The following is a 9,113-nucleotide window of genomic DNA, read 5'->3' on the forward strand; positions in this document are numbered from 1 at the left end:
TCTATTATGGGCCGGACGTTCCATAAAATGCGGAATGTAAGACAAAACATGCAATGCATTGCATGTTTTGTCTTACAGTGTTGTTTTTTAGCCATAGCAACATGCCAACGTGCTGACTGACCCCCTTTTTCTTAGCATAAAATGCGAAATGCACGCAACTTTTTGGGGTCTTTTATTTCTTTGAATGGTGTCGAATATCATAATACTTTTTTATTGTATCAAAACCGAATCAAAATTTTGATATCGAAATAACCCTACATCTACAAATAATGGACTTTCTACAGAATGGAAAGTGAGAAATAGATCTTCTGATTACAGGCCTTCTGTATGGAAGTGGCTGATAGCTGTGACAGGATGTGGGGGCAGGGCTTATCTCAGGGAAGGGGTGGAGCAGAGCTATGCCATGGATGTGGGGGTGGGGCTTAACTCACGGAAAGGAGGGAGGGGAGCAGAGCTGTGCTGGTGCATGTGAAATCAACAGACGGGAGAGGACATGTGACCAGTGCTGAGGGAACGCCTACAGAGCCTCACAGGAGATGACCACAGTGAGTAAAAATCATAGAAGAGCACTTCTGAGGGCCTGTGAAGCAAAGCTGATGCCAATAAACAAACATGTGCAATTTTATTATGTGCTGCATTACAGTAAGATATGGGTTATTGATTTTTAATGCACAAAGGTGCCCATAGCCTTTAAGTTGTGACATATTATGAAACTACCTTGACCTCACACATTGAGGATCTGCCTTGACTAAGCTATTTAACTCATGTTCCTATCCAAACAAAAAGAGAGGACACAACATCTACACTTTATTATCTCCTCTAATGTCTCCTCTTATTCTCTCCAGTAATTGTATTTTACATGGGATTTTGTAGGATTTTACATCTTCTCATCTTCTCTCCATTTAGGTTCCTACAATACAGGATCTGCCCAGTGGAGATCTTCTATATAAGATCTTTCTCCTGATTGACCCATCAAGGATGGATAGGGACAGGGACAAGATGGCGGAGAGTATAATAAATCTCACCCTAGAGATCCTCTTCCGGCTTACTGGAGAGGTGAGAGATGCTGATGATGTCACATTACATCATCTTCTCTATGTTACTAACAGATGGACATGACTGGAGAGGTGAGGGACTCTGGAGATGTATGTAGTGATATTTATTACTGTGTCTCTCCTTAACCAGGACTACACAGTAGTGAAGAAGACCTCTAGTGAGCGTTTTCAGGACCCCATGTCTGAAGGACGGGGAAGAACCCTGAGCCCAATCATGGGGCCTCCTCCTCACCCCCTGATACATGAGGAAATCAATAGAGAGAAGATCCTAAAGCTCACTAACAAGATGATTGAGCTGCTGACTGGAGAGGTGACACAGCTGGGAATGCTGGGACATTATACAGGAACGCTATGAAGGGATCTGGGTGATGACTGTATCATTGTGTTGTCAGGTTCCTATAAGGTGTCAAGATGTCACAATCCATTTTTCCATGGAAGAATGGGAGTATTTAGAAGGACACAAAGATCTGTACAAGGACGTCATGATGGAGGATCACCAGCCTCTCACATCACAAGGTAATAGACATGACTAAATCCACACGTCCTCTCATTATCTGTATGTATGGAATGAATTCAGTCACTGGATGTGTTTCCTACAGTTAAGGAAGAGAGAAGAACACCGGAGAGATGTCCCAGTCCTCTTCTTCCACAGGATGGTTCAGAAGGACATCACAATGTCCCACAGGAAGATCAGGTAGATGGAGATGAGTCCTCACGAAATATGCCATATGATCTGTAGAAGGCTGTGAAGATCTTGTTTTATCCACCAGTATTATATGTTTTATCCTTGTATAATGAGAAAGGTGGAGATGACAGAATTACAGCTGACCATAGACATTACATATCTCTAGTTATGGAGACTGCTCGTTGGAATAGGGAACCTATTGGATTTATACAGAAGACCTGTAGATATTTGGGTCAGATAACCGGCAGTGAAGGTGCCCACCCTACCAAAAACTGATAATGTGGCCATATTGCTGATATGGTTGTGTTGAGAACATGTTTGGTGTATGTTTTCCTTTGCAGGATATGTAAATTTACTGTATTCCAGTTTATAATGTTAGGTTGTTGTTACAAGCAACAGGGGCCTGCCTGCTGCTTCATTTTCAACTGGTTTCTCATTTTGTTTGGGTAGTTGCTATTCAGTTGCCTTGTTTCTGAATCTGGGCATGGTTAACACCTAGCTTTGTCTGGTGATTAGGGTGGAGTTTCTGATTGTCTAGCCTTTATATATTCAGGCCTTACACAGTACTGTTTTTTGGGTGCTTTCTAGATGCATTCCTTTCCAGGTAGTTCGTACTTTGTTCTGTATTCTGAGACTAGTAGTCCTGTGACTCTATCTTTGTTTCTGTGTATTTTGGGATCTGTAGTTTAAAGGGGTATTCGCAACACGCCGTTTAATACTTACTTGCTCCCGGCGCTCTGTCCACTTCCTGGTTTCGGCACTCGGCAGGGGGCGGGCTCCATCTTTATTGATGTCTTCTCCCTGCCGGGCCGCGCGCTGTACTGAACGCGCACGCTGAGGCCGCACATGCAAGTATACTATACTGGCCAGGAAGAAATCACCATAGCGCATGTGCGGCCTCAGCGCGCGTGTTTAGTACAGCGCGCAGCCAGCCGGGAGAAGAAAATAAGTTGTCTGCGCACGCGCGGCCACCGCGATTCCTGAGAAGAGCGGTGGCCGTAACCAGGGGAGACGGAAGACAACAGTCAGGTTAGTATAGGTTTATTTTCTTCTAAGGGTTGGGAATTTGTTAATGAAATATATTTAGAAAAATTATCACTGTTAAATCATTAACAGATTTAACAGTGATCATTAAGATGATAATACTGTCGCGGCCTAGGGTCTGTTTGTGTGACACTTTCCTTCATTTGGTTGTCCGTGGCAACGTGTGGTGTTGAGTGCGTGTGGTGGCAGTGTCCCAGCCCTTTGGCTGATCCCCAGGATATGATTGCCACACATGCCGTTGCCCGCGGCAACAGGTGAAGTCTGTGGTTTATGTGTGTATTCCCCTTTAAGTGGCCGTCTTCCCTTGCCTTGTGTTTGAAGGGTTAATTCCCTTCTGTGTGTGTGAACACTGGGTGTGTTTGTTGGGTGTGGCTACTTGGGCCTATAAAGCCTCAGTGTTTAGCATGTGTTTGAGGGTTACTTCAGCCATGGTTAGCTGGAGCAGCTGTGTATTCCACCTGCCAGTGGGGGCCACCCTTGTGGTCATAAGTTTTATGTCATGATGTTCAGTTGATGTTTCCCTTTGTTATCTGTTTATTGCAACTATGGATGTCCTGGTTACCTGTGTGATATGTGTGCTGTGTCCCTTAGTGTTCTGTGGACATTAGTAGTCATGCATGGGTTCTAGTCAGCGTGGCTATGACAGGTATGTTTGAAACTACTTTAGTTCGCCTGTCATATCTGTATGTTGTATTTGTTCCCCCATTCCTTGCAGCTTGGCCAGTGAGACTCCTGTTCCTCCGTGTCCAGAAGGAACAGGTCGTCTTACCCTACTCCTAGTTCAGGGACCGGTCGGAGGGTGAGTAGGGATCCGAGGTTCCTGAGCAAGGGCCCTCCTACCTTCAATGTCGGCCCATGCAGCTGCTCCCTAATTCTGTCGTCCTGGCCGAGCAGCCATTAACATCTTCTGGCATCGCACGGCTGAGGGTTTTCCCTATCCTCAGCCGTGACAAATACCCCTTTAATGGTCTTTTTTTCTGTTTGAGATTTGCTTGTTGCTGTGCTGTTGTGTCGTGGCTGATCTGCTGACTTGAATTCAAAGTCAGGTCAGTTAAAGAGGACTTTTCACCTGAAAATGAAAGTTAAACTAAAGATATAGCCTTACTTACATTCCCCCGGTATTGCTTATTCAGTCATTCATTTTTCAATCAGTGCCCCCGTTTGTCTGCGCTGCCCCCCGGAATATTTGCTGCCTTGTATGCTAATGAGCCATTTGGCTCAACTGGGCGGGCCTTCAAAAGTTCTCCCGGGCGTGTCATTCTTCTCCCTGGCACGAAGCGCATCCAATCAGCGCGCTCCGCTCTTAGCCAGGGATAAGACGTTCAAGTTCTCGTGAGATGGCGTCGGCTCCGGATGGATGAAATCTCTCCAGTTCTCGCGAATCTCACGAGAACTGGAGCTTCTTCTCCCTGGCTAAGAGCGGAGCGCGCTAATTGGATGTGCTCCCTGCCAGGGTGAAGAATGACACGCCCGGGAGAACTTTTGAAGGCCCGTCCAGTTGAGCCGATTGGCTCATTAGCATACAAGGCGGCAAATATTCCGGGGGGCAGCGCGGACAAACGGGGGCACTGATTGAAAAATGAATGACTAAATAAGCAATACTGGGGGCATTTAGTTTAACTTTCATTTTCAGGGAAAAGTCCTCTTTAAGTACTGCTCATTCATCCACTATCTACCTGTATGTCACACATCTGTCATTCATTCCTTTGATGGATCATTTCCTCTTTCTGTGACCCTTAGCATTCAGTTTCTGTCATCAGAGCCATATTTACGAATAGGCACCCGAGGGGAAGTGCCTAGGGCAGGGCCGAGCAGAGGGGCATGTGATCAGTGTAGGGGCCAGGCTCAGCAACGGAGAAATGGAGAGCCTGAGAAACGTTTGGGTTAATATAATAGTCATCTCCTCTTATACCACTCCCTGAAATATCCTCTATCCCATAATAATGGCTTGGGCATTCTGGGAGTTGTAGTCCTTTCATTTTATACCTCTCCCTGAAATATCCTTTATTCTGTAATAATGGCCTTGGCATTCTGGGAGATATAGTCCCTTGGACTTCATAATGCTTCCGTGGGCATCCGATCGGCACCTCCGCTCCATATCTTGTGGATTACAGACCCATTCTGTTTGTAGACCGTAGTTCGGGCACGGAGCACACACACATTCGTGTGCATGAGCCCTTAAAGGGGTTGTCCGGGTTCAGAATTCAACCTGGACATACCTCCATTTTCACCTAGGCAGCCCCCCTGACTTGAACATCCAAGCAGTTCATGCTCCGATTCTCTCCTTTGCCCTGCACTAAATCGTGCAGGGCAAAGGCATGTTCAAGAGTTCCGGTGACGAACCGGGCTCTCCATGGGGCTGCCAGGAAGCCCGGTGACGTCACTGGCACCGATGGGCGGGCTTTAGCGCTGCCCTAGCCAATAAAACAGCTAGGGAAGCGCTAAAGCACGCCCATCAAAGCTGGGGACGTCACCGAACACACTGACGGGCGGCAGCTTCTGCCCAGCAGTGTGTTATTGTAAACAAAAGAGCCCTTGCCCTGCGCGATCTAGCGCAGGGCAAAGGAGAGCATCGGAGCATGAACTGGGGGGGCTGCCTGGGTAAAAATGGAGGACTGTCCGGGTTCAGCTCTGAACCCGGACAAGCCCTTTAAGCTGATTTGTGGAGCAGCAGTGAGCGGGAACTACTACTCCATCAATTTGCTGAGTCACATACACTCCTTCAGTGCCAATGACGAAGCAGGAGCACTCTGACTACAGACCCACCTTTCTAGTTGGAAGCCTAGCCCACCCAGCTGGAAGCCTGCCCACCCAACTCCTGCCTCTGGGCACTGGCTAGAACTAAAGAGGTGCCCCTAGTGTGACTAATGTTCCAACAGGTCTGCAGCATATAATTTAATCTGCAAATTGCTGGTATCACTACAGATGACATTATACAGGTGACGTGCAGATTTCAAGAAATGTTTTCTAATGACGTATAATCAGAAGCACCGCGATCATTGATGGTCTGGATTTTTTGCTGAATATCATGTGTAGCAGGGCACTTCTTTTTAAAGGGGTTCTCTGAGATTTGCATATTGATGAGCTATCCTCAGGATAGGTCTTTGATATTAGATCACCAAGGTTCCGATGTGGCCTCTTCCTAGGCCAGTGACGTCACTTTAATTAGTCCCATGTTCTAGGAGTGGCTCATTCCCATTCTTGGCAAGCTGTGAGAACTCCTCCATTGATCGCCGCAGCCTCCTCAATCCGTTGATCGACAGGGATCTCGGGTAATGCAGAGCGAAGCGAGATGCTGGTCAGCGATTTTTAAACTTGAAAACCATTTTAAAACTCAAATCCAAAGTCGGCTTCAAGTAATAGAATCGATGGCAGAAGATATTCAAACATTTTTTTCAGTTTTTTTTGTGGTGAATATACAAAAAAGCAGATTTTTTTTTTTACGTTAAAGAGTACAGGATAAATTGAATGATAACTGCACAGTGCGTTTCGTTAGTGATGCGATAATGCCAAAAATGTGGAGGAGATTTTATTTATTTTTTAACCATTTATTAGTCCCTCAAATGGACTATAATGTCAGTGCTATGCTGATATTCATCAGCAGGCTGTGCCAAAGATGCACAGCCTTCTGGGACACGCTAGAGGCAGGCCAGGGACCTTCACTAGGCCTTGGCCTTCCTGCACTGACATCGGCAACCCGCAATCTCATTTGCAGGGTGCCGATGGGAGACAGAGGGAGTCCACTCCCTCTGTAACAGCTTACATGCTCTGGGCGCTATTTTCTGCAGCATGTAAGGGATTAAATGGCCTGGATCGGCGATCACGCCAGACCGAACTGTTAGAGCAGGAGAGTGGCTCTCGTATGAGGGTCGAATCCCTGCTCTGATCTGCACTGGAGACCCATGCAATGATTAGCCTGGGCCCTTTAGTGACCGCTGTAAAAAGGTGCATTGGTGGTCACTAAGGGTTTAAACTACTTGTATTATTTGGTTGCTGTCAGTGCTACAATGTACCTCACCATTACCTAACCATCTACTGCTGCTTGATCATGTTTGGCTGTCATTCTATAGACTGTTCTTTTCTGTTCATAAAAAACCTTCTACACGACTTCCCCAACCGTCTGATGACTTCTACATTATTTATTTCACAGCTTGTGAATCCGGGTGAAGATCTGAACATTATATATGTTACAGAGACATATGTGAGAGGTGATGAGCAGAAGATAGAGGACATTTCTACAGATAACTGCCCAGGTGAGTAGTAACCACTGAATAAAGCAGAGAAGACTAACAGATTCTACTCCATCACTGGATACTACAATTTTATGTTGAATTCTTTATGGTCTGTATTCTGTAAGGGTTTTCAGCCAAAATAGAAATAAAATAAGGATGAAAATGTGATTCCTATTTTTGAGAGTGAGGAACCATTAGCTCCTATTAGGGCCACATAAAATGTTATTGTGTGCTGAAACAGAACAGAACATGGAGACATACACCCAAATAAGAGAAAGAGGATGGAAGGTCAGAGATATGAGTGTCAGGAATGGTGGTCACCAGAGTCTAGGAGGAAGAGATGAGGTTCTCCTTGTACTCTCTTTGAGTTATTCGTTCCTTCAGAAGTCCAACTATAGACATACTAGGAATTGTATTTATGCACTGTCTAGTGAATATGACTACAGGTGGACCCCTGCCACAAACTATGCGTCCCAGGTACCAGAATTTACTACGTTGCAGGTTTTCACTTGGACATGTTTGGACTTGTGGAAATCAGGGGTGTTCCTACGGTCTCAAAAGATTTGGGGCCCAAATCTCAATGCAAATGTGTCAAATTCTCCATCCAACCCCCTCCCCAATGCTAAAAGCATATTTTAATGGACATTACATTTTGTGCTATCACACGTAAAGAAGAATACAGCACCACCTACCTATTATTATATTCAGTGACGTCTCCCTTGATGTAGACGTTATCTTTCCTCATCTTCTCTATTCGGCCAGACAACACTTAAAGAGGATTTTTCATGGGTCCAAACATAATAAACTAAAATTAAACTATTCTATTATACCATGCCCTGAAGCCACATGGGGGGATATAAATAGGAGCCTATGGCCACACTCACATTACCTCCTGACGAAGCTGAGGCGAAACGCGCGTCGGGGTCCTTTGCCTGTCCTGTGCCTGCTGTCTCTGCTCTCCACCATGACTCAGGGTATGCTGTGATTTTCCATCTGATACTTATGGTTGAGTCTCTTTTGCTTACAGCTCTCTAGCTAGTCTGGTCTATGGGGTCTCATTTATGTATTGTTTTGAGTTTCACACATGGGCATTACCTTCTGTCCATGTCTTTATTTGTGATATATTAGGGGCCAGCGCTTGTATCTCATCCTGCAAGTACGCACTTAGGTGATGATCACAGATAGTACTATTTTTTAGGGTCTATGTATCACATTACCCCTTCGTTTCTGTGAATCACCACATTGCGTATTTTACACATGCCCTACATGTGTTCCATCTTATGGTGGGTCATAGAGACACCAGCCGGGGGACTGCGGCATCCGGAGTTCTTCTGCTGACTCTTTAAATCTCCTTTTTGTTATCCAATTATCATGTATTGTCTACTATTATGAAATAAAATATATATTTTTAATATACTGGGCATCCATTTGTTGTTTGTTGAACGACACTTTAGGTTTATATAGTTGGTTTTCTTGCTTGCCCTTGATTATGACCTTATGAATGAGGCCTCTTTCTTGTTTGGTTCTAAAATTAAACTAAGTAGCAGAACATGTAGGGGTTAATGCAAGGATGTCCCTGCACTTACTATTATTTCTGTCCGGCGCTCCGTTCACCTGCTGTGGCCACGGTTACATTTTCCCACGCTGTATGCTAAGTAATGGCATCGGGGCAATGGGGTGGAGATATCAGCTTCTCTCCATGGGCGTTCCTTCTCCCTGGCAGTAGCACTGTCCAATCGCTGCAAAGAGCGTCACAGCCAGGGATAAGGTGTGTTTTTTTTTTCTCCCTGGCTGTGATGCTCTGTGCTGCGATTGGACAGCGCTGCAGCCAGGGAGAAGGATGCCCAGGGAGAAATACTGATGTCTCCTCCCCATTGCTCCGATGCTATTACTAAGCATACAGCACGGGAGAATGTAACCGGTGCCACAGTGGGCGAACCGAGCGCTGGGCAGAAATAATAGTAAGTGCAGGGACATCCTTGCATTAACCCCTACATGTTCTGCTACTTAGTTTATTATGTTTAGACCCATGAAAGGTCCTCTTTAACAACTTCTTTCAGCCATGTTTCGTTCTCCTCCTGGTGTCCCAACAGTGTT

This window comes from Bufo gargarizans, chromosome 6 (genome assembly GCF_014858855.1).
Source record: "Bufo gargarizans isolate SCDJY-AF-19 chromosome 6, ASM1485885v1, whole genome shotgun sequence".
NCBI classification, from domain to species: domain Eukaryota; kingdom Metazoa; phylum Chordata; class Amphibia; order Anura; family Bufonidae; genus Bufo; species Bufo gargarizans.